Source organism: Pseudophryne corroboree, chromosome 11, assembly GCF_028390025.1.
Source record: "Pseudophryne corroboree isolate aPseCor3 chromosome 11, aPseCor3.hap2, whole genome shotgun sequence".
NCBI lineage: Eukaryota > Metazoa > Chordata > Amphibia > Anura > Myobatrachidae > Pseudophryne > Pseudophryne corroboree.
The window spans coordinates 178,662,800-178,690,765 of record NC_086454.1 but is presented as its reverse complement, the minus strand read 5'-3'; the positions used below and the strand labels follow the sequence as shown (position 1 = coordinate 178,690,765).

The window sequence follows — 27,966 nt, the reverse complement described above, 5'->3', positions numbered from 1 at the left end:
GCATGGTCCCTGCAGCCCGGCGCTTCTCCTGGCGTGGAGGCTGCGGCGGCTGCTGCTGCTGCTGGTCCGTTTGGGGTTGCGGCGTCAGCGGTGCTAAAAAGCGGTCCATATTGGCTACGGGGGTGCAAGGTCACTGCAGGAGGACTCCGGGCTCCAAACGAGGCTTTAAAAGCCTAGTAAAAGGTGTCTGATGGGGAGCGGGGGACGGAGCTCAAAACGGAGCTCAGGTCTCCATGAAGCCGGAACCGGAAGTCTACAATGGACTTCTTTTTAAACCAGATAATCTCAGACAGTGTCTTCCAGCATTCTATGTACATGCTTATTTGTGACCTTGTATAAATGTTTCTCAGTGGCAACTTGTGCATGCAGATTCTTTCTATCTGGATTTACAGTTGTAGAGATGTAATGAAAGGTAAGAAATAATGTCTGGTAATCAACAAACTATTAATTGTGCAGTGTAAGTTGTTCTAATTCCAAACTTTATTAAGGAACAGACCATAAGATCTCAAACTCAGTCCTCTGGACCCCACACAGTGTATGTTTTGCAGGTAACCCAGCAGGTGCATATGTGTATTAATTACTCACTGACACATTTTAAAAAGTCCACTTGTGGAGCTAATTATTTACTTGTGGTTCTGCGAGGAGACCTGCAAAACATGCACTGTGTGGGGTTCTGAGAACCGAGTTTGAGAACCTGTGGAATAGACCAATGAAAAACCTAATATATTTTAAATGATTATTATTTGATAAAATGTCCGTAAAATGTACAATACAGTTCATGAGCACTGGTGTTGGCATGGTGTGATGTTAAAGGCTCTGATTTCTAATTAATTTAGTACAAGATCAAAAGTCCTTGAAACCTATATTTGAAATTAAACTATACTAGCTATTATATTTCACAAAGTTTACATATTAATATTGAAGCAAATTAAAATAAAATGTATCAGATATTTCTGCCAACAGGAAAAATGTTTTGATTTCCAAGTAGCACCATCCAATTGAGGTCAGGTAGTTGTGGCCGAGTGGTTAAGGCGATGGACTTGAAATCCTTTGGTATTTCCCCGCACAGGTTCAAATCCTGCCAGCTACATACTGCTTTTTATGCATGTAGAAAGCTAAGCTCATTTGTCCTTGATAACTTTATTTTCCATGAAACTAAAGTAGCTTTTACATTTCCCAAAGTTTAACTTACTGTAAAAGCTACCAAAAAAGGAAAACATTGATTTTGCACATAGCTTGTCAGTGAAACAACATTAAGGTAGTTGTGGCCGAGTGGTTAAGGTGATGGACTCGAAATCCATTTGCCTTTCAAGCTGGTTTAAAAACAAAATGCATTCAAGATGAAGAGAATCAAAGCATGTTATGTTTAAGAATTGAGTTCTCAATCTCAGCTTAGCTCACCTACATATATATCCTGTTTTACAATGGACTTCTTTTTAAACCATATAATCTCAGACAGTGTCTTCCTGCATTCTATGTACATGCTTGTGACCTTGTATAAATGTTTCCCAGTGGCAACTTATGCATGCAGATTCTTTCTATCTGGACTTACAGCTGTAGAGATGTAATGAAAGGTAAGAAATAATGTCTGGTAATCAACAAACTATTAATTGTGCAGTGTCTGTTGTTATAATTCCAAACTTTATTAAGGAATAGACCATAAGTTCTCAAACTCAGTCCTCAGGACCCCACACAGTGTATGTTTTGCAGGTAACCCAGCAAGTGCATAGGTGTATTAATTACTCACTGACACATTTTAAAAAGTCCACTTGTGGAGCTAATTATTTACTTGTGGTTCTGCGAGGAGACCTGCAAAACATGCACTGTGTGGGGTTCTGAGAACCAAGTTTGAGAACCTGTGGAATTGACCAATGAAAAACCTAATTTATTTTAAATTATTATTATTTGATAAAATGTCCGTAAAATGCACAATACAGTTCATGAGCACTAGTGTTGGCATGGTGTAATGTTAAAGGCTCTGATTTCTAATTAATTTAGTACAAGATCAAAAGTCCTTGACACCTATATTTGACATTAAACTATACTAGCTATTATATTTCACAAAGTTTACATATTAATATTGAAGCAAATTAAAATAAAATGTATCAGATATTTCTGCCAACAGGAAAAATGTTTTGATTTCCAAGTAGCACCATCTAATTGAGGTCAGGTAGTTGTGGCCTAGTGGTTAAGGCGATAGACTTGAAATCCATTGTGGTTTCTCCGCGCAGGTTCAAATCCTGCTAGCTACATACTGCTTTTTATGCATGTAGAAAGCTAAGCTCATTTGTCCTTGATAACTTTATTTTCCATGAAACTAAAGTAGGTTTTACATTTCCCAAAGTATAACTTACTGTAAAAGCTACCAAAAAAGGAAAACATTGATTTTGCACACAGCTTGTCAGTGAAATAACATTAAGGTAGTTGTGGCCGAGTGGTTAAGGTGATGGACTCAAAATCCATTTGCTTTTCAAGCTGGTTTAAAAATGAAAAGCATTCAAGATGAAGAGAATCAAAGCATGTTATGTTTAAGAATTGAGTTCTCAATCTCAGCTTAGCTCACCTACATATATATCCTGTTTTACAATGGACTTCTTTTTAAACCATATAATCTCAGACAGTGTCTTCCTACATTCTATGTACATGCTTGTGACCTTGTATAAATGTTTCCCAGTGGCAACTTATGCATGCAGATTCTTTCTATCTGGACTTACAGCTGTAGAGATGTAATGAAAGGTAAGAAATAATGTCTGGTAATCAACAAACTATTAATTGTACAGTGTCAGTTGTTATAATTCCAAACTTTATTAAGGAATAGACCATAAGTTCTCAAACTTAGTCCTCAGGACCCCACACAGTGTATGTTTTGCAGGTAACCCAGCAGGTGCATAGGTGTATTAATTACTCACTGACACATTTTAAAAAGTCCACTTGTGGAGCTAATTATTTACTTGTGGTTCTGCGAGGAGACCTGCAAAACATGCACTGTGTGGGGTTCTGAGAACCGAGTTTGAGAACCTGTGGAATAGACCAATGAAAAACCTAATATATTTTAAATGATTATTATTTGATAAAATGTCCGTAAAATGTACAATACAGTTCATGAGTACTGGTGTTGGCATGGTGTGATGTTAAAGGCTCTGATTTCTAATTAATTTAGTACAAGATCAAAAGTCCTTGACACCTATATTTGAAATTAAACTATACTAGCTATTATATTTCACAAAGTTTACATATTAATATTGAAGCAAATTAAAATAAAATGTATCAGATATTTCTGCCAACAGGAAAAATGTTTTGATTTCCAAGTAGCACCATCCAATTGAGGTCAGGTAGTTGTGGCCGAGTGGTTAAGGCAATGGACTTGAAATCCATTGGGGTTTCCCCGCGCAGGTTCAAATCCTGCCAGCTATGTACTGCTTTTTATGCATGTAGAAAGCTAAGCTCATTTGTCCTTGATAACTTTATTTTCCATGAAACTAAAGTAGCTTTTACATTTCCCAAAGTTTAACTTACTGTAAAAGCTACCAAAAAAGGAAAACATTGATTTTGCACACAGCTTGTCAGTGAAACAACATTAAGGTAGTTTTGGCCGAGTGGTTAAGGTGATGGACTCAAAATCCATTTGCTTTTCAAGCTGGTTTAAAAACGAAATGCATTCAAGATGAAGAGAATCAAAGCATGTTATGTTTAAGAATTGAGTTCTCAATCTCAGTTTAGCTCACCTACATATATATCCTATTTTACAATGGACTTCTTTTTAAACCATATAATCTCAGACAGTGTCTTCCTGCATTCTATGTACATGCTTGTGACCTTGTATAAATGTTTCCCAGTGGCAACTTATGCATGCAGATTCTTTCTATCTGGACTTACAGCTGTAGAGATGTAATGAAAGGTAAGAAATAATGTCTGGTAATCAACAAACTATTAATTGTGCAGTGTCAGTTGTTATAATTCCAAACTTTATTAAGGAATAGACCATAAGTTCTCAAACTCAGTCCTCAGGACCCCACACAGTGTATGTTTTGCAGGTAACCCAGCAAGTGCATAGGTGTATTAATTACTCACTGACACATTTTAAAAAGTCCACTTGTGGAGCTAATTATTTACTTGTGGTTCTGCGAGGAGACCTGCAAAACATGCACTGTGTGGGGTTCTGAGAACCAAGTTTGAGAACCTGTGGAAATGACCAATGAAAAACCTAATTTATTTTAAATTATTATTATTTGATAAAATGTCCGTAAAATGCACAATACAGTTCATGAGCACTAGTGTTGGCATGGTGTAATGTTAAAGGCTCTGATTTCTAATTAATTTAGTACAAGATCAAAAGTCCTTGACACCTATATTTGACATTAAACTATACTAGCTATTATATTTCACAAAGTTTACATATTAATATTGAAGCAAATTAAAATAAAATGTATCAGATATTTCTGCCAACAGGAAAAATGTTTTGATTTCCAAGTAGCACCATCCAATTGAGGTCAGGTAGTTGTGGCCGAGTGGTTAAGGCGATGGACTTGAAATTCATTGTGGTTTCTCCGCGCAGGTTCAAATCCTGCTAGCTACGTACTGCTTTTTATGCATGTAGAAAGCTAAGCTCATTTGTCCTTGATAACTTTATTTTCCATGAAACTAAAGTAGGTTTTACATTTCCCAAAGTATAACTTACTGTAAAAGCTACCAAAAAAGGAAAACATTGATTTTGCACACAGCTTGTCAGTAAAACAACATTAAGGTAGTTGTGGCCGAGTGGTTAAGGTGATGGACTCAAAATCCATTTGCTTTTCAAGCTGGTTTAAAAACGAAATGCATTCAAGATGAAGAGAATCAAAGCATGTTATGTTTAAGAATTGAGTTCTCAATCTCAGCTTAGCTCACCTACATATATATCCTGTTTTACAATGGACTTCTTTTTAAACCATATAATCTCAGACAGTGTCTTCCTGCTTTCTATGTACATGCTTGTGACCTTGTATAAATGTTTCCCAGTGGCAACTTATGCATGCAGATTCTTTCTATCTGGACTTACAGCTGTAGAGATGTAATGAAAGGTAAGAAATAATGTCTGGTAATCAACAAACTATTTATTGTGCAGTGTCAGTTGTTATAATTCCAAACTTTATTAAGGAATAGACCATAAGTTCTCAAACTCAGTCCTCAGAACCCCACACAGTGTATGTTTTGCAGGTAACCCAGCAGGTGCATATGTGTATTAATTACTCACTGACACATTTTAAAAAGTCCACTTGTGGAGCTAATTATTTACTTGTGGTTCTGCGAGGAGATCTGCAAAACATGCACTGTGTGGGGTTCTGAGAACCGAGTTTGAGAACCTGTGGAATAGACCAATGAAAAACCTAATATATTTTAAATGATTATTATTTGATAAAATGTCTATAAAATGTACAATACAGTTCATGAGCACTAGTGTTGACATGGTGTGATGTTAAAGGCTCTGATTTCTAATTAATTTAGTACAAGATCAAAAGTCCTTGACACCTATATTTGACATTAAACTATACTAGCTATTATATTTCACAAAGTTTACATATTAATATTGAAGCAAATTAAAATAAAATGTATCAGATATTTCTGCCAACAGGAAAAATGTTTTGATTTCCAAGTAGCACCATCCAATTGAGGTCAGGTAGTTGTGGCCGAGTGGTTAAGGCGATGGACTTGAAATCCACTGTGGTTTCCACGTGCAGGTTCAAATCCTGCCAGCTACGTGCCGCTTTTTATGCATGTAGAAAGCTAAGCTCATTTGTCCTTGATAACTTTATTTTCCATGAAACTAAAGTAGCTTTTACATTTCCCAAAGTATAACTTACTGTAAAAGCTACCAAAAAGGAAAACATTGATTTTGCACCCAGCTTGTCAGTGAAACAACATTAAAGTAGTTGTGGCCGAGTGGTTAAGGTGATGGACTCAAAATCCATTTGCTTTTCAAGCTGGTTTAAAAACGAAATGCATTCAAGATGAAGAGAATCAAAGCATGTTATGTTTAAGAATTGAGTTCTCAATCTCAGTTTAGCTCACCTACATATATATCCTTTTTTACAATGGACTTCTTTTGAAACCATATAATCTCAGACAGTGTCTTCCTGCATTCTATGTACATGCTTGTGACCTTGTATAAATGTTTCCCAGTGGCAACTTATGCATGCAGATTCTTTCTATCTGGACTTACAGCTGTAGAGATGTAATGAAAGGTAAGAAATAATGTCTGGTAATCAACAAACTATTAATTGTACAGTGTCAGTTGTTATAATTACAAACTTTATTAAGGAATAGACCATAAGTTCTCAAACTCAGTCCTCAGGACCCCACACAGTGTATGTTTTGCAGGTAACCCAGCAGGTGCATAGGTGTATTAATTACTCACTGACACATTTTAAAAAGTCCACTTGTGGAGCTAATTATTTACTTGTGGTTCTGCGAGGAGACCTGCAAAACTTGCACTGTGTGGGGTTCTGAGAACCGAGTTTGAGAACCTGTGGAATAGACCAATGAAAAACCTAATATATTTTAAATGATTATTATTTGATAAAATGTCCGTAAAATGTACAATACAGTTCATGAGTACTGGTGTTGGCATGGTGTGATGTTAAAGGCTCTGATTTCTAATTAATTTAGTACAAGATCAAAAGTCCTTGACACCTATATTTGAAATTAAACTATACTAGCTATTATATTTCACAAAGTTTACATATTAATATTGAAGCAAATTAAAATAAAATGTATCAGATATTTCTGCCAACAGGAAAAATGTTTTGATTTCCAAGTAGCACCATCCAATTGAGGTCAGGTAGTTGTGGCCGAGTGGTTAAGGCAATGGACTTGAAATCCATTGGGGTTTCCCCGCGCAGGTTCAAATCCTGCCAGCTATGTACTGCTTTTTATGCATGTAGAAAGCTAAGCTCATTTGTCCTTGATAACTTTATTTTCCATGAAACTAAAGTAGCTTTTACATTTCCCAAAGTTTAACTTACTGTAAAAGCTACCAAAAAAGGAAAACATTGATTTTGCACACAGCTTGTCAGTGAAACAACATTAAGGTAGTTTTGGCCGAGTGGTTAAGGTGATGGACTCAAAATCCATTTGCTTTTCAAGCTGGTTTAAAAACGAAATGCATTCAAGATGAAGAGAATCAAAGCATGTTATGTTTAAGAATTGAGTTCTCAATCTCAGTTTAGCTCACCTACATATATATCCTATTTTACAATGGACTTCTTTTTAAACCATATAATCTCAGACAGTGTCTTCCTGCATTCTATGTACATGCTTGTGACCTTGTATAAATGTTTCCCAGTGGCAACTTATGCATGCAGATTCTTTCTATCTGGACTTACAGCTGTAGAGATGTAATGAAAGGTAAGAAATAATGTCTGGTAATCAACAAACTATTAATTGTGCAGTGTCAGTTGTTATAATTCCAAACTTTATTAAGGAATAGACCATAAGTTCTCAAACTCAGTCCTCAGGACCCCACACAGTGTATGTTTTGCAGGTAACCCAGCAAGTGCATAGGTGTATTAATTACTCACTGACACATTTTAAAAAGTCCACTTGTGGAGCTAATTATTTACTTGTGGTTCTGCGAGGAGACCTGCAAAACATGCACTGTGTGGGGTTCTGAGAACCAAGTTTGAGAACCTGTGGAAATGACCAATGAAAAACCTAATTTATTTTAAATTATTATTATTTGATAAAATGTCCGTAAAATGCACAATACAGTTCATGAGCACTAGTGTTGGCATGGTGTAATGTTAAAGGCTCTGATTTCTAATTAATTTAGTACAAGATCAAAAGTCCTTGACACCTATATTTGACATTAAACTATACTAGCTATTATATTTCACAAAGTTTACATATTAATATTGAAGCAAATTAAAATAAAATGTATCAGATATTTCTGCCAACAGGAAAAATGTTTTGATTTCCAAGTAGCACCATCCAATTGAGGTCAGGTAGTTGTGGCCGAGTGGTTAAGGCGATGGACTTGAAATTCATCGTGGTTTCTCCGCGCAGGTTCAAATCCTGCTAGCTACGTACTGCTTTTTATGCATGTAGAAAGCTAAGCTCATTTGTCCTTGATAACTTTATTTTCCATGAAACTAAAGTAGGTTTTACATTTCCCAAAGTATAACTTACTGTAAAAGCTACCAAAAAAGGAAAACATTGATTTTGCACACAGCTTGTCAGTAAAACAACATTAAGGTAGTTGTGGCCGAGTGGTTAAGGTGATGGACTCAAAATCCATTTGCTTTTCAAGCTGGTTTAAAAACGAAATGCATTCAAGATGAAGAGAATCAAAGCATGTTATGTTTAAGAATTGAGTTCTCAATCTCAGCTTAGCTCACCTACATATATATCCTGTTTTACAATGGACTTCTTTTTAAACCATATAATCTCAGACAGTGTCTTCCTGCTTTCTATGTACATGCTTGTGACCTTGTATAAATGTTTCCCAGTGGCAACTTATGCATGCAGATTCTTTCTATCTGGACTTACAGCTGTAGAGATGTAATGAAAGGTAAGAAATAATGTCTGGTAATCAACAAACTATTTATTGTGCAGTGTCAGTTGTTATAATTCCAAACTTTATTAAGGAATAGACCATAAGTTCTCAAACTCAGTCCTCAGAACCCCACACAGTGTATGTTTTGCAGGTAACCCAGCAGGTGCATATGTGTATTAATTACTCACTGACACATTTTAAAAAGTCCACTTGTGGAGCTAATTATTTACTTGTGGTTCTGCGAGGAGATCTGCAAAACATGCACTGTGTGGGGTTCTGAGAACCGAGTTTGAGAACCTGTGGAATAGACCAATGAAAAACCTAATATATTTTAAATGATTATTATTTGATAAAATGTCTATAAAATGTACAATACAGTTCATGAGCACTAGTGTTGACATGGTGTGATGTTAAAGGCTCTGATTTCTAATTAATTTAGTACAAGATCAAAAGTCCTTGACACCTATATTTGACATTAAACTATACTAGCTATTATATTTCACAAAGTTTACATATTAATATTGAAGCAAATTAAAATAAAATGTATCAGATATTTCTGCCAACAGGAAAAATGTTTTGATTTCCAAGTAGCACCATCCAATTGAGGTCAGGTAGTTGTGGCCGAGTGGTTAAGGCGATGGACTTGAAATCCACTGTGGTTTCCACGTGCAGGTTCAAATCCTGCCAGCTACGTGCCGCTTTTTATGCATGTAGAAAGCTAAGCTCATTTGTCCTTGATAACTTTATTTTCCATGAAACTAAAGTAGCTTTTACATTTCCCAAAGTATAACTTACTGTAAAAGCTACCAAAAAGGAAAACATTGATTTTGCACCCAGCTTGTCAGTGAAACAACATTAAAGTAGTTGTGGCCGAGTGGTTAAGGTGATGGACTCAAAATCCATTTGCTTTTCAAGCTGGTTTAAAAACGAAATGCATTCAAGATGAAGAGAATCAAAGCATGTTATGTTTAAGAATTGAGTTCTCAATCTCAGTTTAGCTCACCTACATATATATCCTTTTTTACAATGGACTTCTTTTGAAACCATATAATCTCAGACAGTGTCTTCCTGCATTCTATGTACATGCTTGTGACCTTGTATAAATGTTTCCCAGTGGCAACTTATGCATGCAGATTCTTTCTATCTGGACTTACAGCTGTAGAGATGTAATGAAAGGTAAGAAATAATGTCTGGTAATCAACAAACTATTAATTGTACAGTGTCAGTTGTTATAATTCCAAACTTTATTAAGGAATAGACCATAAGTTCTCAAACTTAGTCCTCAGGACCCCACACAGTGTATGTTTTGCAGGTAACCCAGCAGGTGCATAGGTGTATTAATTACTCACTGACACATTTTAAAAAGTCCACTTGTGGAGCTAATTATTTACTTGTGGTTCTGCGAGGAGACCTGCAAAACATGCACTGTGTGGGGTTCTGAGAACCGAGTTTGAGAACCTGTGGAATAGACCAATGAAAAACCTAATATATTTTAAATGATTATTATTTGATAAAATGTCCGTAAAATGTACAATACAGTTCATGAGTACTGGTGTTGGCATGGTGTGATGTTAAAGGCTCTGATTTCTAATTAATTTAGTACAAGATCAAAAGTCCTTGACACCTATATTTGAAATTAAACTATACTAGCTATTATATTTCACAAAGTTTACATATTAATATTGAAGCAAATTAAAATAAAATGTATCAGATATTTCTGCCAACAGGAAAAATGTTTTGATTTCCAAGTAGCACCATCCAATTGAGGTCAGGTAGTTGTGGCCGAGTGGTTAAGGCAATGGACTTGAAATCCATTGGGGTTTCCCCGCGCAGGTTCAAATCCTGCCAGCTATGTACTGCTTTTTATGCATGTAGAAAGCTAAGCTCATTTGTCCTTGATAACTTTATTTTCCATGAAACTAAAGTAGCTTTTACATTTCCCAAAGTTTAACTTACTGTAAAAGCTACCAAAAAAGGAAAACATTGATTTTGCACACAGCTTGTCAGTGAAACAACATTAAGGTAGTTTTGGCCGAGTGGTTAAGGTGATGGACTCAAAATCCATTTGCTTTTCAAGCTGGTTTAAAAACGAAATGCATTCAAGATGAAGAGAATCAAAGCATGTTATGTTTAAGAATTGAGTTCTCAATCTCAGTTTAGCTCACCTACATATATATCCTATTTTACAATGGACTTCTTTTTAAACCATATAATCTCAGACAGTGTCTTCCTGCATTCTATGTACATGCTTGTGACCTTGTATAAATGTTTCCCAGTGGCAACTTATGCATGCAGATTCTTTCTATCTGGACTTACAGCTGTAGAGATGTAATGAAAGGTAAGAAATAATGTCTGGTAATCAACAAACTATTAATTGTGCAGTGTCAGTTGTTATAATTCCAAACTTTATTAAGGAATAGACCATAAGTTCTCAAACTCAGTCCTCAGGACCCCACACAGTGTATGTTTTGCAGGTAACCCAGCAAGTGCATAGGTGTATTAATTACTCACTGACACATTTTAAAAAGTCCACTTGTGGAGCTAATTATTTACTTGTGGTTCTGCGAGGAGACCTGCAAAACATGCACTGTGTGGGGTTCTGAGAACCAAGTTTGAGAACCTGTGGAAATGACCAATGAAAAACCTAATTTATTTTAAATTATTATTATTTGATAAAATGTCCGTAAAATGCACAATACAGTTCATGAGCACTAGTGTTGGCATGGTGTAATGTTAAAGGCTCTGATTTCTAATTAATTTAGTACAAGATCAAAAGTCCTTGACACCTATATTTGACATTAAACTATACTAGCTATTATATTTCACAAAGTTTACATATTAATATTGAAGCAAATTAAAATAAAATGTATCAGATATTTCTGCCAACAGGAAAAATGTTTTGATTTCCAAGTAGCACCATCCAATTGAGGTCAGGTAGTTGTGGCCGAGTGGTTAAGGCGATGAACTTGAAATTCATTGTGGTTTCTCCGCGCAGGTTCAAATCCTGCTAGCTACGTACTGCTTTTTATGCATGTAGAAAGCTAAGCTCATTTGTCCTTGATAACTTTATTTTCCATGAAACTAAAGTAGGTTTTACATTTCCCAAAGTATAACTTACTGTAAAAGCTACCAAAAAAGGAAAACATTGATTTTGCACACAGCTTGTCAGTAAAACAACATTAAGGTAGTTGTGGCCGAGTGGTTAAGGTGATGGACTCAAAATCCATTTGCTTTTCAAGCTGGTTTAAAAACGAAATGCATTCAAGATGAAGAGAATCAAAGCATGTTATGTTTAAGAATTGAGTTCTCAATCTCAGCTTAGCTCACCTACATATATATCCTGTTTTACAATGGACTTCTTTTTAAACCATATAATCTCAGACAGTGTCTTCCTGCTTTCTATGTACATGCTTGTGACCTTGTATAAATGTTTCCCAGTGGCAACTTATGCATGCAGATTCTTTCTATCTGGACTTACAGCTGTAGAGATGTAATGAAAGGTAAGAAATAATGTCTGGTAATCAACAAACTATTTATTGTGCAGTGTCAGTTGTTATAATTCCAAACTTTATTAAGGAATAGACCATAAGTTCTCAAACTCAGTCCTCAGAACCCCACACAGTGTATGTTTTGCAGGTAACCCAGCAGGTGCATATGTGTATTAATTACTCACTGACACATTTTAAAAAGTCCACTTGTGGAGCTAATTATTTACTTGTGGTTCTGCGAGGAGATCTGCAAAACATGCACTGTGTGGGGTTCTGAGAACCGAGTTTGAGAACCTGTGGAATAGACCAATGAAAAACCTAATATATTTTAAATGATTATTATTTGATAAAATGTCTATAAAATGTACAATACAGTTCATGAGCACTAGTGTTGACATGGTGTGATGTTAAAGGCTCTGATTTCTAATTAATTTAGTACAAGATCAAAAGTCCTTGACACCTATATTTGACATTAAACTATACTAGCTATTATATTTCACAAAGTTTACATATTAATATTGAAGCAAATAAAAATAAAATGTATCAGATATTTCTGCCAACAGGAAAAATGTTTTGATTTCCAAGTAGCACCATCCAATTGAGGTCAGGTAGTTGTGGCCGAGTGGTTAAGGCGATGGACTTGAAATCCACTGTGGTTTCCACGTGCAGGTTCAAATCCTGCCAGCTACGTGCCGCTTTTTATGCATGTAGAAAGCTAAGCTCATTTGTCCTTGATAACTTTATTTTCCATGAAACTAAAGTAGCTTTTACATTTCCCAAAGTATAACTTACTGTAAAAGCTACCAAAAAGGAAAACATTGATTTTGCACCCAGCTTGTCAGTGAAACAACATTAAAGTAGTTGTGGCCGAGTGGTTAAGGTGATGGACTCAAAATCCATTTGCTTTTCAAGCTGGTTTAAAAACGAAATGCATTCAAGATGAAGAGAATCAAAGCATGTTATGTTTAAGAATTGAGTTCTCAATCTCAGTTTAGCTCACCTACATATATATCCTTTTTTACAATGGACTTCTTTTGAAACCATATAATCTCAGACAGTGTCTTCCTGCATTCTATGTACATGCTTGTGACCTTGTATAAATGTTTCCCAGTGGCAACTTATGCATGCAGATTCTTTCTATCTGGACTTACAGCTGTAGAGATGTAATGAAAGGTAAGAAATAATGTCTGGTAATCAACAAACTATTAATTGTGCAGTGTCAGTTGTTCTAATTCCAAACTTTATTAAGGAATAGACCATAAGTTCTCAAACTCAGTCCTCAGGACCCCACACAGTGTATGTTTTGCAGGTAACCCAGCAGGTCCATAGGTGTATTAATTACTCACTGACACATTTTAAAAAGTCCACTTGTGGAGCTAATTATTTACTTGTGGTTCTGCGAGGAGACCTGCAAAACATGCACTGTGTGGGGTTCTGAGAACCGAGTTTGAGAACCTGTGGAATAGACCAATGAAAAACCTAATATATTTTAAATGATTATTATTTGATAAAATGTCCGTAAAATGTACAATACAGTTCATGAGCACTAGTGTTGGCATGGTGTGATGTTAAAGGCTCTGATTTCTAATTAATTTAGTACAAGATCAAAAGTCCTTGACACCTATATTTGACATTAAACTATACTAGCTATTATATTTCACAAAGTTTACATATTAATATTGAAGCAAATTAAAATAAAATGTATCAGATATTTCTGCCAACAGGAAAAATGTTTTGATTTCCAAGTAGCACCATCCAATTGAGGTCAGGTAGTTGTGGCCGAGTGGTTAAGGCGATGGAGGTTCAAATCCTGCCAGCTACGTACCGCTTTTTATGCATGTAGAAAGCTAAGCTCATTTGTCCTTGATAACTTTATTTTCCATGAAACTAAAGTAGCTTTTACATTTCCCAAAGTATAACTTACTGTAAAAGCTACCAAAAAAGGAAAACATTGATTTTGCACCCAGCTTGTCAGTGAAACAACATTAAGGTAGTTGTGGCCGAGTGGTTAAGGTGATGGACTCAAAATCCATTTGCTTTTCAAGCTGGTTTAAAAACGAAATGCATTCAAGATGAAGAGAATCAAAGCATGTTATGTTTAAGAATTGAGTTCTCAATCTCAGTTTAGCTCACCTACATATATATCCTGTTTTACAATGGACTTCTTTTTAAACCATATAATCTCAGACAGTGTCTTCCTGCATTCTATGTACATGCTTGTGACCTTGTATAAATGTTTCCCAGTGGCAACTTATGCATGCAGATTCTTTCTATCTGGACTTGCAGCTGTGTCAGTTGTTATAATTCCAAACTTTATTAAGGAATAGACCATAAGTTCTCAAACTCAGTCCTCAGGACCCCACACAGTGTATGTTTTGCAGGTAACCCAGCAGGTGCATAGGTGTATTAATTACTCACTGACACATTTTAAAAAGTCCACTTGTGGAGCTAATTATTTACTTGTAGTTCTGCGAGGAGACCTGCAAAACATGCACTGTGTGGGGTTCTGAGAACCGAGTTTGAGAACCTGTGGAATAGACCAATGAAAAACCTAATATATTTTAAATGATTATTATTTGATAAAATGTCCGTAAAATGTACAATACAGTTCATGAGCACTAGTGTTGGCATGGTGTGATGTTAAAGGCTCTGATTTCTAATTAATTTAGTACAAGATCAAAAGTCCTTGACACCTATATTTGACATTAAACTATACTAGCTATTATATTTCACAAAGTTTACATATTAATATTGAAGCAAATTAAAATAAAATGTATCAGATATTTCTGCCAACAGGAAAAATGTTTTGATTTCCAAGTAGCATTATCCAATTGAGGTCAGGTAGTTGTGGCCGAGTGGTTAAGGCGATGGAGGTTCAAATCCTGCCAGCTACGTACCGCTTTTTATGCATGTAGAAAGCTAAGCTCATTTGTCCTTGATAACTTTATTTTCCATGAAACTAAAGTAGCTTTTACATTTCCCAAAGTATAACTTACTGTAAAAGCTACCAAAAAAGGAAAACATTGATTTTGCACCCAGCTTGTCAGTGAAACAACATTAAGGTAGTTGTGGCTGAGTGGTTAAGGCGATGGATTTGAAATCCATTGGGGTTTCCCTGCACAGGTTCAAATCCTGCCAGCTACGAACTGCTTTTTATGCATGTAGAAAGCTAAGCTCATTTGTCCTTGATAACTTTATTTTCCATGAAACTAAAGTAGCTTTTACATTTCCCAAAGTATAACTTACTGTAAAAGCTACCAAAAAAGGAAAACATTGATTTTGCACACAGCTTGTCAGTGAAACAACATTAAGGTAGTTGTGGCCGAGTGGTTAAGGTGATGGACTCAAAATCCATTTGCTTTTCAAGCTGGTTTAAAAACGAAATGCATTCAAGATGAAGAGAATCAAAGCATGTTATGTTTAAGAATTGAGTTCTCAATCTCAGCTTAGTTCACCTACATATATATCCTGTTTTACAATGGACTTCTTTTTAAACCATATAATCTCAGACAGTGTCTTCCTGCATTCTATGTACATGCTTGTGACCTTGTATAAATGTTTCCCAGTGGCAACTTATGCATGCAGATTCTTTCTATCTGGACTTACAGCTGTAGAGATGTAATGAAAGGTAAGAAATAATGTCTGGTAATCAACAAACTATTAATTGTGCAGTGTCAGTTGTTCTAATTCCAAACTTTATTAAGGAATAGACCATAAGTTCTCAAACTCAGTCCTCAGGACCCCACACAGTGTATGTTTTGCAGGTAACCCAGCAGGTCCATAGGTGTATTAATTACTCACTGACACATTTTAAAAAGTCCACTTGTGGAGCTAATTATTTACTTGTGGTTCTGCGAGGAGACCTGCAAAACATGCACTGTGTGGGGTTCTGAGAACCGAGTTTGAGAACCTGTGGAATAGACCAATGAAAAACCTAATATATTTTAAATGATTATTATTTGATAAAATGTCCGTAAAATGTACAATACAGTTCATGAGCACTAGTGTTGGCATGGTGTGATGTTAAAGGCTCTGATTTCTAATTAATTTAGTACAAGATCAAAAGTCCTTGACACCTATATTTGACATTAAACTATACTAGCTATTATATTTCACAAAGTTTACATATTAATATTGAAGCAAATTAAAATAAAATGTATCAGATATTTCTGCCAACAGGAAAAATGTTTTGATTTCCAAGTAGCACCATCCAATTGAGGTCAGGTAGTTGTGGCCGAGTGGTTAAGGCGATGGACTTGAAATCCATTGTGTTTTCCCCGCGCAGGTTCAAATCTTGCCAGCTTTGTACTGCTTTTTATGCATGTAGAAAGCTAAGCTCATTTGTCCTTGATAACTTTATTTTCCATGAAACTAAAGTAGGTTTTACATTTCCCAAAGTATAACTTACTGTAAAAGCTACCAAAAAAGGAAAACATTGATTTTGCACACAGCTTGTCAGTGAAACAACATTAAGGTAGTTGTGGCCGAGTGGTTAAGGTGATGGACTCAAAATCCATTTGCTTTTCAAGCTGGTTTAAAAACGAAATGCATTCAAGATGAAGAGAATCAAAGCATGTTATGTTTAAGAATTGAGTTCTCAATCTCAGTTTAGCTCACCTACATATATATCCTGTTTTACAATGGACTTCTTTTTAAACCATATAATCTCAGACAGTGTCTTCCTGCATTCTATGTACATGCTTGTGACCTTGTATAAATGTTTCCCAGTGGCAACTTATGCATGCAGATTCTTTCTATCTGGATTTACAGCTGTAGAGATGTAATGAAAGGTAAGAAATAATGTCTGGTAATCAACAAACTATTAATTGTGCAGTGTCAGTTGTTCTAATTCCAAACTTTATTAAGGAATAGACCATAAGTTCTCAAACTCAGTCCTCAGGACCCCACACAGTGTATGTTTTGCAGGTAACCCAGCAGGTGCATATGTGTATTAATTACTCACTGACACATTTTAAAAAGTCCACTTGTGGAGCTAATTATTTACTTGTGGTTCTGCGAGGAGACCTGCAAAACATGCACTGTGTGGGGTTCTGAGAACCGAGTTTGAGAACCTGTGGAATAGACCAATGAAAAACCTAATATATTTTAAATGATTATTATTTGATAAAATGTCCGTAAAATGTACAATACAGTTCATGAGCACTAGTGTTGGCATGGTGTGATGTTAAAGGCTCTGATTTCTAATTAATTTAGTACAAGATCAAAAGTCCTTGACACCAATATTTGACATTAAACTATACTAGCTATTATATTTCACAAAGTTTACATATTAATATTGAAGCAAATGAAAATAAAATGTATCAGATATTTCTGCCAACAGGAAAAATGTTTTGATTTCCAAGTAGCACCTTCCAATTGAGGTCAGGTAGTTGTGTCCGAGTGGTTAAGGCGATGGTCTTGAAATCTATTGGGGTTTCCCCGCGCAGGTTCAGATCCTGCCAGCTACGTACTGCTTTTTATGCATGTAGAAAGCTAAGCTCATTTGTCCTTGATAACTTTATTTTCCATGAAACTAAAGTAGCTTTTACATTTCCCAAAGTTTAACTTAATGTAAAAGCTACCAAAATAGGAAAACATTGATTTTGCACACAGCTTGTCAATGAAACAACATTAAGGTAGTTGTGGCAGAGTGGTTAAGGTGATGGACTCAAAATCCATTTGCTTTTCAAGCTGGTTTAAAAACGAAATGCATTCAAGATGAAAAGAATCAAAGCATGTTATGTTTAAGAATTGAGTTCTCAATCTCAGCTTAGCTCACCTACATATATATCCTGTTTTACAATGGACTTCTTTTTAAACCATATAATCTCAGACAGTGTCTTCCTGCAATCTATGTACATGCTTGTGACCTTGTATAAATGTTTCCCAGTGGCAACTTATGCATGCAGATTCTTTCTATCTGGACTTACAGCTGTAGAGATATAATGAAAGGTAAGAACAAATGTCTGGTAATCAACAAACTATTAATTGTGCAGTGTCAGTTGTTATAATTCCAAACTTTATTAAGGAATAGACCATAAATTCTCAAACTCAGTCCTCAGGACCCCACACAGTGTATGTTTTGCAGGTAACCCAGCAGGTGCATAGGTGTATTAATTACTCACTGACACATTTTAAAAAGTCCACTTGTGGAGCTAATTATTTACTTGTGGTTCTGCGAGGAGACCTACAAAACATGCACTGTGTGGGGTTCTGAGAACCGAGTTTGAGAACCTGTGGAATAGACCAATGAAAAACCTAATATATTTTAAATGATTATTATTTGATAAAATGTCCGTAAAATGTACAATACAGTTCATGAGCACTAGTGTTGGCATGGTGTGATGTTAAAGGCTCTGATTTCTAATTAATTTAGTACATGATCAAAAGTCCTTGACACCTATATTTGACATTAAACTATACTAGCTATTATATTTCACAAAGTTTACATATTTATATTGAAGCAAATTAAAATAAAATGTATCAGATATTTCTGCCAACAGGAAAAATGTTTTGATTTCCAAGTAGCACCATCCAATTGAGGTCAGGTAGTTGTGGCCGAGTGGTTAAGGCGATGGACTACAAATCCATTGGGGTTACCCCGCGCAAGTTCAAATCCTGCTAGCTTTTTATGCATGTAGAAAGCTAAGCTCATTTGTCCTTGATAACTTTATTTTCCGTGAAACTAAAGTAGCTTTTACATTTCCCAAAGTTTAACTTACTGTAAAAGCTACCAAAAAAGAAAAACATTGATTTTGCACACAGCTTGTCAATGAAACAACATTAAGGTAGTTGTGGCCGAGTGGTTAAGGTGATGGACTCAAAATCCATTTGCTTTTCAAGCTGGTTTAAAAACGAAATGCATTCAAGATGAAGAGAATCAAAGCATGTTATGTTTAAGAATTGAGTTATCAATCTCAGCTTAGCTCACCTACATATATATCCTGTTTTACAATGGACTTCTTTTTAAACCATATAATCTCAGACTGTGTTTTCCTGCATTCTATGTACATGCTTGTGACCTTGTATAAATGTTTCCCAGTGACAACTTATGCATGCAGATTCTTTCTATCTGGATTTACAGCTGTAGAGATGTAATGAAAGGTAAGAAATAATGTCTGGTAATTAACAAACTATTAATTGTGCAGTGTCAGTTGTTCTAATTCCAAACTTTATTAAGGAATAGACCATAAGTTCTCAAACTCAGTCCTCAGGACCCCACACAGTGTATGTTTTGCAGGTAACCCAGCAGGTGCATATGTGTATTAATTACTCACTGACACATTTTAAAAAGTCCACTTGTGGAGCTAATTATTTACTTGTAGTTCTGCGAGGAGACCTGCAAAACATGCACTGTGTGGGGTTCTGAGAACCGAGTTTGAGAACCCGTGGAATAGACCAATGAAAAACCTAATATATTTTAAATGATTATTATTTGATAAAATGTCCGTAAAATGCACAATACAGTTCATGAGCACTAGTGTTGGCATGGTGTGATGTTAAAGGCTCTGATTTCTAATTAATTTAGTACAAGATCAAAAGTCCTTGACACCTATATTTGACATTAAACTATACTAGCTATTATATTTTACAAAGTTTACATATTAATATTGAAGCAAATTAAAATAAAATGTATCAGATATTTCTGCCAACAGGAAAAATGTTTTGATTTCCAAGTAGCACCATCCATTTGAGGTCAGGTAGTTGTGTCCGAGTGGTTAAGGCAATGGACTTGAAATCCATTGGGGTTTCCCCGCGCAGGTTCAAATCCTGCCAGCTACGTACTGCTTTTTATGCATGTAGAAAGCTAAGCTCATTTGTCCTTGATAACTTTATTTTCCATGAAACTAAAGTAGCTTTTACATTTCCCAAAGTATAACTTACTGTAAAAGCTACCAAAAAAGGAAAACATTGATTTTGCACACAGCTGGTCAGTGAAACAACATTAAGGTAGTAGTGGCCGAGTGGTTAAGTTGATGGACTCGAAATCCATTTGCTTTTCAAGCTGGTTTAAAAACGAAATGCATTCAAGATGAAGAGAATCAAAGCATGTTATGTTTAAGAATTGAGTTCTCAATCTCAGCTTAGCTCACCTACATATATATCCTGTTTTACAATGGACTTCTTTTTAAACCATATAATCTCAGACAGTGTCTTCCTGCATTCTATGTACATGCTTGTGACCTTGTATAAATGTTTCCCAGTGGCAACTTATGCATGCAGATTCTTTCTATCTGGACTTACAGCTGTAGAGATGTAATGAAAGGTAAGAAATAATGTCTGGTAATCAACAAATTATTAATTGTGCAGTGTCAGTTGTTATAATTCCAAACTTTATTAAGGAATAGACCATAAGTTCTCAAACTCAGTCCTCAGAACCCCAGACAGTGTATGTTTTGCAGGTAACCCAGCAGGTGCATAGGTGTATTAATTACTCACTGACACATTTTAAAAAGTCCACTTGTGGAGCTAATTATTTACTTGTGGTTCTGCGAGGAGACCTGCAAAACATGCACTGTTTGGGGTTCTGAGAACCGAGTTTGAGAACCCGTGGAATAGACCAATGAAAAGCCTAATATATTTTAAATGATTATTATTTGATAAAATGTCCGTAAAATGCACAATACAGTTCATGAGCACTAGTGTTGGCATGGTGTGATGTTAAAGGCTCTGATTTCTAATTAATTTAGTACAAGATCAAAAGTCCTTGACACCAATTTTTGACATTAAACTATACTAGCTATTATATTTCACAAAGTTTACATATTAATATTGAAGCAAATGAAAATAAAATGTATCAGATATTTCAGCCAACAGGAAAAATGTTTTGATTTCCAAGTAGCACCTTCCAATTGAGGTCAGGTAGTTGTGGCCGAGTGGTTAAGGCGATAGACTTGAAATCTATTGGGGTTTCCCTGTGCAGGTTCAGATCCTGTCAGCTACGTACTGCTTTTTATGCATGTAGAAAGCTAAGCTCATTTGTCCTTGATAACTTTATTTTCCATGAAACTAAAGTAGCTTTTACATTTCCCAAAGTATAACTTACTGTAAAAGCTACCAAAAAAGGAAAACATTGATTTTGCACACAGCTTGTCAGTGAAACAACATTAAGGTAGTTGTCGCCGAGTGGTTAAGGTGATGGACTCAAAATCCATTTGCTTTTTAAGCTGGTTTAAAAACGAAATGCATTCAAGATGAAGAGAATCAAAGCATGTTATGTTTAAGAATTGAGTTCTCAATCTCAGTTTAGCTCACCTACATATATATCCTGTTTTACAATGGACTTCTTTTTAAGCCATATAATCTCAGACAGTGTCTTCCTGCATTCTATGTACATGCTTGTGACCTTGTATAAACGTTTCCCTGTGGCAACTTATGCATGCAGATTCTTTCTATCTGGACTTACAGCTGTAGAGATGTAATGAAAGGTAAGAAATAATGTCTGGTAATCAACAAACTATTAATTGTGCAGTGTCAGTTGTTATAATTCCAAACTTTATTAGGGATTGACCATAAATTCTCAAACTCAGTCCTCAGGACCACACACAGTGTATGTTTTGCAGGTAACCCAGCAGGTGCATATGTGTATTAATTACTCACTGACATATTTTAAAAAGTCCACTTGTGGAGCTAATTATTTACTTGCGGTTCTGCGCGGAGACCTGCAAAACATGCACTGTGTGGGGTTTTGAGAACCGAGTTTGAGAACCTGTGGAATAGACCAATGAAAAACCTAATATATTTTAAATGATTATTATTTGATAAAATGTCCGTAAAATGTACAATACAGTTCATGAGCACTAGTGTTGGCATGGTGTGATGTTAAAGGCTCTGATTTCTAATTAATTTGGTACAAGATCAAAAGTCCTTGACACCTATATTTGACATTAAACTATACTAGCTATTATATTTTACAAAGTTTACATATTAATATTGAAGCAAATTAAAATAAAATGTATCAGATATTTCTGCCAACAGGAAAAAATGTTTTGATTTCCAAGTAGCACCATCCATTTGAGGTCAGGTAGTTGTGTCCGATTGGTTAAGGCAATGGACTTGAAATCCATTGGGGTTTCCCGCGCAGGTTCAAATCCTGCCAGCTACGTACTGCTTTTTATGCATGTAGAAAGCTAAGCTCATTTGTTCTTGATAACTTTATTTTCCATGAAAGTAAAGTAGCTTTTACATTTCCCAAAGTTTAACTTAATGTAAAAGCTACCAAAATAGGAAAACATTGATTTTGCACACAGCTTGTCAATGAAACAACATTAAGGTAGTTGTGGCCGAGTGGTTAAGTTGATGGACTCGAAATCCATTTGCTTTTCAAGCTGGTTTAAAAACGAAATGCATTCAAGATGAAGAGAATCAAAGCATGTTATGTTTAAGAATTGAGTTCTCAATCTCAGTTTAGCTCACCTACATATATATCCTGTTTTACAATGGACTTCTTTTTAAACCATATAATCTCAGACAGTATCTTCCTGCATTCTATGTACATGCTTGTGACCTTGTATAAATGTTTCTCAGTGGCAACTTTTGCATGCAGATTCTTTCTATCTGGACTTACGGCTGTAGAGATGTAATGAAAGGTAAGAAATAATGTCTGATAATCAACAAACTATTAATTGTGCAGTGTCAGTTGTTATAATTCCAAACTTTATTAAGGAATAGACCATAAGTTCTCAAACTCAGTCCTCAGGACCCCACACAGTGTATGTTTTGCAGGTAACCCAGCAGGTGCATAGGTGTATTAATTACTCACTGACACATTTTAAAAAGTCCACTTGTGGAGCTAATTATTTACTTGTGGTTCTGCGAGGAGACCTGCAAAACATGCACTGTGTGGGGTTCTGAGAACCGAGTTTGAGAACCTGTGGAATAGACCAATGAAAAACCTAATATATTTTAATTGGTTATTATTTGATAAAATGTCCGTAAAATGTACAATACAGTTCATGAGCACTAGTGTTGGCATGGTGTTATGTTAAAGGCTCTGATTTCTAATTAATTTAGTACAAGATCAAAAGTCCTTGACACCTATATTTGACATTAAACTATACTAGCTATTATATTTCACAAAGTTTACATATTAATATTGAAGCAAATTAAAATAAAATGTATCAGATATTTCTGCCAACAGGAAAAATGTTTTGATTTCCAAGTAGCACCATCCAATTGAGGTCAGGTAGTTGTGGCCGAGTGGTTAAGGCGATGGACTTGAAATCCATTGGGGTTTCCCGCGCAGGTTCAAATCCTGCCAGCTACGTACTGCTTTTTATGCATGTAGAAAACTAAGCTCATTTGTCCTTGATAACTTTATTTTCCATGAAACTAAAGTAGCTTTTACATTTCCCAAAGTATAACTTACTGTAAAAGCTACCAAAAAAGGAAAACATTGATTTTGCACACAGCTTGTCAGTGAAACAACATTAAGGTAGTTGTGGCCGAGTGATTAAGGTGATGGACTCAAAATCCATTTGCTTTTCAAGCTGGTTTAAAAACGAAATGCATTCAAGATGAAGAGAATCAAAGCATGTTATGTTTAAGAATTGAGTTCTCAATCTCAGCTTAGCTCACCTACATATATATCCTGTTTTACAATGGACTTCTTTTTAAACCATATAATCTCAGACAGTGTCTTCCTGCATTCTATGTACATGCTGGTGACCTTGTATAAATGTTTCCCAGTGGCAACTTATGTATGCAGATTCTTTCTATCTGGACTTACAGCTGTAGAGATGTAATGAAAGGTAAGAAATAATGTCTGGTAATCAACAAACTATTAATTGTGCAGTGTCAGTTGTTATAATTCCAAACTTTATTAAGGAATAGACCATAAGTTCTCAAACTCAGTCCTCAGGACCCCTACACAGTGTATGTTTTGCAGGTAACCCAGCAGGTGCATAGGTGTATTAATTACTCACTGACACATTTTAAAAAGTCCACTTGTGGAGCTAATTATTTACTTGTGGTTCTGCGAGGAGACCTGCAAAACATGCACTGTGTGGGGTTCTGAGAACCGAGTTTGAGAACCTGTGGAATAGACCAATGAAAAACCTAATATATTTTAATTGATTATTATTTGATAAAATGTCCGTAAAATGTACAATACAGTTCATGAGCACTAGTGTTGGCATGGTGTGATGTTAAAGGCTCTGATTTCTAATTAATTTAGTACAAGATCAAAAGTCCTTGACACCTATATTTGACATTAAACTATACTAGCTATTATATTTCACAAAGTTTACATATTAATATTGAAGCAAATTAAAATAAAATGTATCAGATATTTCTGCCAACAGGAAAAATGTTTTGATTTCCAAGTAGCACCATCCAATTGAGGTCAGGTAGTTGTGGCCGAGTGGTTAAGGCGATGGACTTGAAATCCATTGGGGTTTCCCGCGCAGGTTCAAATCCTGCCAGCTACGTACTGCTTTTTATGCATGTAGAAAGCTAAGCTCATTTGTCCTTGATAACTTTATTTTCCATGAAACTAAAGTAGCTTTTACATTTCCCAAAGTATAACTTACTGTAAAAGCTACCAAAAAAGGAAAACATTGATTTTGCACACAGCTTGTCAGTGAAACAACATTAAGGTAGTTGTGGCCGAGTGATTAAGGTGATGGACTCAAAATCCATTTGCTTTTCAAGCTGGTTTAAAAACGAAATGCATTCAAGATGAAGAGAATCAAAGCATGTTATGTTTAAGAATTGAGTTCTCAATCTCAGCTTAGCTCACCTACATATATATCCTGTTTTACAATGGACTTCTTTTTAAACCATATAATCTCAGACAGTGTCTTCCTGCATTCTATGTACATGCTGGTGACCTTGTATAAATGTTTCCCAGTGGCAACTTATGCATGCAGATTCTTTCTATCTGGACTTACAGCTGTAGAGATGTAATGAAAGGTAAGAAATAATGTCTGGTAATCAACAAACTATTAATTGTGCAGTGTCAGTTGTTATAATTCCAAACTTTATTAAGGAATAAACCATAAGTTCTCAAACTCAGTCCTCAGGACCCCACACAGTGTATGTTTTGCAGGTAACCCAGCAGGTGCATAGGTGTATTAATTACTCACTGACACATTTTAAAAAGTCCACTTGTGGAGCTAATTATTTACTTGTGGTTCTGCGCGGAGACCTGCAAAACATGCACTGTGTGGGGTTCTGAGAACCGAGTTTGAGAACCTGTGGAATAGACCAATGAAAAACCTAATATATTTTAAATGATTATTATTTGATAAAATGTCCGTAAAATGTACAATACAGTTCATGAGCACTAGTGTTGTCATGGTGTGATGTTAAAGGCTCTGATTTCTAATTAATTTAGTACAAGATCAAAAGTCCTTGACACCTATATTTGACATTAAACTATACTAGCTATTATATTTCACAAAGTTTACATATTAATATTGAAGCAAATTAAAATAAAATGTATCAGATATTTCTGCCAACAGGAAAAATGTTTTGATTTCCAAGTAGCACCATCCAATTGATGTCAGGTAGTTGTGGCCAAGTAGTTAAGGCGATGGACTTGAAATCCATTGGGGTTACCCCGTGCAGGTTCAAATCCTGCCAGCTACGTACTGCTTTTTATGCATGTAGAAAGCTAAGCTCATTTGTCCTTGATAACTTTATTTTCCGTGAAACTAAAGTAGCTTTTACATTTCCCAAAGTTTAACTTACTGTAAAAGCTACCAAAAAAGAAAAACATTGATTTTGCACACAGCTTGTCAATGAAACAACATTAAGGTAGTTGTTGCCGAGTGGTTAAGGTGATGGACTCGAAATCCATTTGCTTTTCAAGCTGGTTTAAAAACGAAATGCATTCAAGATGAAGAGAATCAAAGCATGTTATGTTTAAGAATTGAGTTCTCAATCTCAGCTTAGCTCACCTACATATATATCCTGTTTTACAATGGACTTCTTTTTAAACCATATAATCTCAGACAGTATCTTCCTGCATTCTATGTACATGCTTGTGACCTTGTATAAATGTTTCTCAGTGGCAACTTTTGCATGCAGATTCTTTCTATCTGGATTTACAGCTGTAGAGATGTAATGAAAGGTAAGAAATAATGTCTGATAATCTACAAACTATTTATTGTGCAGTGTCAGTTGTTTTAATTCCAAACTTTATTAAGGAATAGACCATAAGTTCTCAAACTCAGTCCTCAGGACCCTACACAGTGTATGTTTTGCAGGTAACCAAGCAGGTGCATAGGTGTATTAATTACTCACTGACACATTTTAAAAAGTCCACTTGTGGAGCTAATTATTTACTTGTGGTTCTGCGAGGAGACCTGCAAAACATGCACTGTGTGGGGTTCTGAGAACCGAGTTTGAGAACCTGTGGAATAGACCAATGAAAAACCTAATATATTTTAAATGATTATTATTTGATAAAATGTCCGTAAAATGTACAATACAGTTCATGAGCACTAGTGTTGGCATGGTGTGATGTTAAAGGCTCTGATTTCTAATTAATTTAGTACAAGATCAAAAGTCCTTGACACCTATATTTGACATTAAACTATACTAGCTATTATATTTCACAAAGTTTACATATTAATATTGAAGCAAATTAAAATAAAATGTATCAGATATTTCTGCCAACAGGAAAAATGTTTTGATTTCCAAGTAGCACCATCCAATTGAGGTCAGGTAGTTGTGGCCGAGTGGTTAAGGCGATGGACTTGAAATCTATTGGGGTTTCCCGCCCAGGTTCATATCCTGACAGCTACGTACTGCTTTTCATGCATGTAGAAAGCTAAGCTCATTTGTCCTTGATAACTTTATTTTCCATGAAACTAAAGTAGCTTTTACATTTCCCAAAGTATAACTTACTGTAAAAGCTACCAAAAATAGGAAAACATTGATTTTGCACACAGCTTGTCAGTGAAACAACATTAAGGTAGTTGTGGCCGAGTGGTTAAGGTGATGGACTCAAAATCCATTTGCTTTTCAAGCTGGTTTAAAAACGAAATGCATTCAAGATGAAGAGAATCAAAGCATGTTATGTTTAAGAATTGAGTTCTCAATCTCAGCTTAGCTCACCTACATATATATCCTGTTTTACAATGGACTTCTTTTTAAACCATATAATCTCAGACAGTATCTTCCTGCATTCTATGTACATGCTTGTGACCTTGTATAAATGTTTCTCAGTGGCAACTTTTGCATGCAGATTCTTTCTATCTGGACTTACAGCTGTAGAGATATAATGAAAGGTAAGAACAAATGTCTGGTAATCAACAAACTATTAATTGTGCAGTGTCAGTTGTTATAATTCCAAACTTTATTAAGGAATAGACCATAAATTCTCAAACTCAGTCCTCAGGACCCCACACAGTGTATGTTTTGCAGGTAACCCAGCAGGTGCATAGGTGTATTAATTACTCACTGACACATTTTAAAAAGTCCACTTGTGGAGCTAATTATTTACTTGTGGTTCTGCGAGGAGACCTACAAAACATGCACTGTGTGGGGTTCTGAGAACCGAGTTTGAGAACCTGTGGAATAGACCAATGAAAAACCTAATATATTTTAAATGATTATTATTTGATAAAATGTCCGTAAAATGTACAATACAGTTCATGAGCACTAGTGTTGGCATGGTGTGATGTTAAAGGCTCTGATTTCTAATTAATTTAGTACAAGATCAAAAGTCCTTGACACCTATATTTGACATTAAACTATACTAGCTATTATATTTCACAAAGTTTACATATTAATATTGAAGCAAATTAAAATAAAATGTATCAGATATTTCTGCCAACAGGAAAAATGTTTTGATTTCCAAGTAGCACCATCCAATTGAGGTCAGGTAGTTGTGGCCGAGTGGTTAAGGCGATGGACTTGAAATCCATTGGGGTTACCCCGCGCAAGTTCAAATCCTGCCAGCTACGTGCTGCTTTTTATGCATGTAGAAAGCTAAGCTCA

At 35.5% G+C, this 27,966-nt stretch overlaps 22 non-coding genes across 22 annotated transcripts; all 22 read left to right on the top strand.

Annotated features, from left to right (window-relative positions):
* Positions 1 to 1,008: 1,008 nt before the first annotated feature.
* TRNAS-UGA (transfer RNA serine (anticodon UGA)) lies at positions 1,009 to 1,090 on the top strand. Its single transcript has one exon. It is a non-coding gene; the product is annotated as a tRNA-Ser (tRNA).
* Positions 1,091 to 2,170: 1,080 nt separating this feature from the next.
* TRNAS-UGA (transfer RNA serine (anticodon UGA)) lies at positions 2,171 to 2,252 on the top strand. The gene has a single exon. It is a non-coding gene; the product is annotated as a tRNA-Ser (tRNA).
* Positions 2,253 to 3,332: 1,080 nt separating this feature from the next.
* Positions 3,333 to 3,414, top strand: TRNAS-UGA (transfer RNA serine (anticodon UGA)). Its single transcript has one exon. It is a non-coding gene; the product is annotated as a tRNA-Ser (tRNA).
* A 1,080-nt stretch (positions 3,415 to 4,494) lies between these two features.
* On the top strand, positions 4,495 to 4,576 carry TRNAS-UGA (transfer RNA serine (anticodon UGA)). Its single transcript has one exon. It is a non-coding gene; the product is annotated as a tRNA-Ser (tRNA).
* Positions 4,577 to 5,656: 1,080 nt separating this feature from the next.
* Positions 5,657 to 5,738, top strand: TRNAS-UGA (transfer RNA serine (anticodon UGA)). The gene has a single exon. It is a non-coding gene; the product is annotated as a tRNA-Ser (tRNA).
* A 1,079-nt stretch (positions 5,739 to 6,817) lies between these two features.
* Positions 6,818 to 6,899, top strand: TRNAS-UGA (transfer RNA serine (anticodon UGA)). The gene has a single exon. It is a non-coding gene; the product is annotated as a tRNA-Ser (tRNA).
* Positions 6,900 to 7,979: 1,080 nt separating this feature from the next.
* Positions 7,980 to 8,061, top strand: TRNAS-UGA (transfer RNA serine (anticodon UGA)). The gene has a single exon. It is a non-coding gene; the product is annotated as a tRNA-Ser (tRNA).
* Positions 8,062 to 9,141: 1,080 nt separating this feature from the next.
* On the top strand, positions 9,142 to 9,223 carry TRNAS-UGA (transfer RNA serine (anticodon UGA)). The gene has a single exon. It is a non-coding gene; the product is annotated as a tRNA-Ser (tRNA).
* Positions 9,224 to 10,302: 1,079 nt separating this feature from the next.
* TRNAS-UGA (transfer RNA serine (anticodon UGA)) lies at positions 10,303 to 10,384 on the top strand. The gene has a single exon. It is a non-coding gene; the product is annotated as a tRNA-Ser (tRNA).
* A 1,080-nt stretch (positions 10,385 to 11,464) lies between these two features.
* Positions 11,465 to 11,546, top strand: TRNAS-UGA (transfer RNA serine (anticodon UGA)). The gene has a single exon. It is a non-coding gene; the product is annotated as a tRNA-Ser (tRNA).
* Positions 11,547 to 12,626: 1,080 nt separating this feature from the next.
* Positions 12,627 to 12,708, top strand: TRNAS-UGA (transfer RNA serine (anticodon UGA)). Its single transcript has one exon. It is a non-coding gene; the product is annotated as a tRNA-Ser (tRNA).
* Positions 12,709 to 15,080: 2,372 nt separating this feature from the next.
* On the top strand, positions 15,081 to 15,162 carry TRNAS-UGA (transfer RNA serine (anticodon UGA)). The gene has a single exon. It is a non-coding gene; the product is annotated as a tRNA-Ser (tRNA).
* Positions 15,163 to 17,404: 2,242 nt separating this feature from the next.
* On the top strand, positions 17,405 to 17,486 carry TRNAS-UGA (transfer RNA serine (anticodon UGA)). The gene has a single exon. It is a non-coding gene; the product is annotated as a tRNA-Ser (tRNA).
* Positions 17,487 to 18,566: 1,080 nt separating this feature from the next.
* On the top strand, positions 18,567 to 18,648 carry TRNAC-ACA (transfer RNA cysteine (anticodon ACA)). The gene has a single exon. It is a non-coding gene; the product is annotated as a tRNA-Cys (tRNA).
* Positions 18,649 to 19,718: 1,070 nt separating this feature from the next.
* Positions 19,719 to 19,800, top strand: TRNAS-UGA (transfer RNA serine (anticodon UGA)). Its single transcript has one exon. It is a non-coding gene; the product is annotated as a tRNA-Ser (tRNA).
* A 1,080-nt stretch (positions 19,801 to 20,880) lies between these two features.
* TRNAS-UGA (transfer RNA serine (anticodon UGA)) lies at positions 20,881 to 20,962 on the top strand. Its single transcript has one exon. It is a non-coding gene; the product is annotated as a tRNA-Ser (tRNA).
* Positions 20,963 to 22,042: 1,080 nt separating this feature from the next.
* Positions 22,043 to 22,123, top strand: TRNAS-UGA (transfer RNA serine (anticodon UGA)). Its single transcript has one exon. It is a non-coding gene; the product is annotated as a tRNA-Ser (tRNA).
* Positions 22,124 to 23,203: 1,080 nt separating this feature from the next.
* Positions 23,204 to 23,284, top strand: TRNAS-UGA (transfer RNA serine (anticodon UGA)). The gene has a single exon. It is a non-coding gene; the product is annotated as a tRNA-Ser (tRNA).
* Positions 23,285 to 24,365: 1,081 nt separating this feature from the next.
* TRNAS-UGA (transfer RNA serine (anticodon UGA)) lies at positions 24,366 to 24,446 on the top strand. The gene has a single exon. It is a non-coding gene; the product is annotated as a tRNA-Ser (tRNA).
* A 1,080-nt stretch (positions 24,447 to 25,526) lies between these two features.
* TRNAS-UGA (transfer RNA serine (anticodon UGA)) lies at positions 25,527 to 25,608 on the top strand. The gene has a single exon. It is a non-coding gene; the product is annotated as a tRNA-Ser (tRNA).
* Positions 25,609 to 26,688: 1,080 nt separating this feature from the next.
* TRNAS-UGA (transfer RNA serine (anticodon UGA)) lies at positions 26,689 to 26,769 on the top strand. The gene has a single exon. It is a non-coding gene; the product is annotated as a tRNA-Ser (tRNA).
* A 1,081-nt stretch (positions 26,770 to 27,850) lies between these two features.
* On the top strand, positions 27,851 to 27,932 carry TRNAS-UGA (transfer RNA serine (anticodon UGA)). Its single transcript has one exon. It is a non-coding gene; the product is annotated as a tRNA-Ser (tRNA).
* Positions 27,933 to 27,966: the final 34 nt, after the last annotated feature.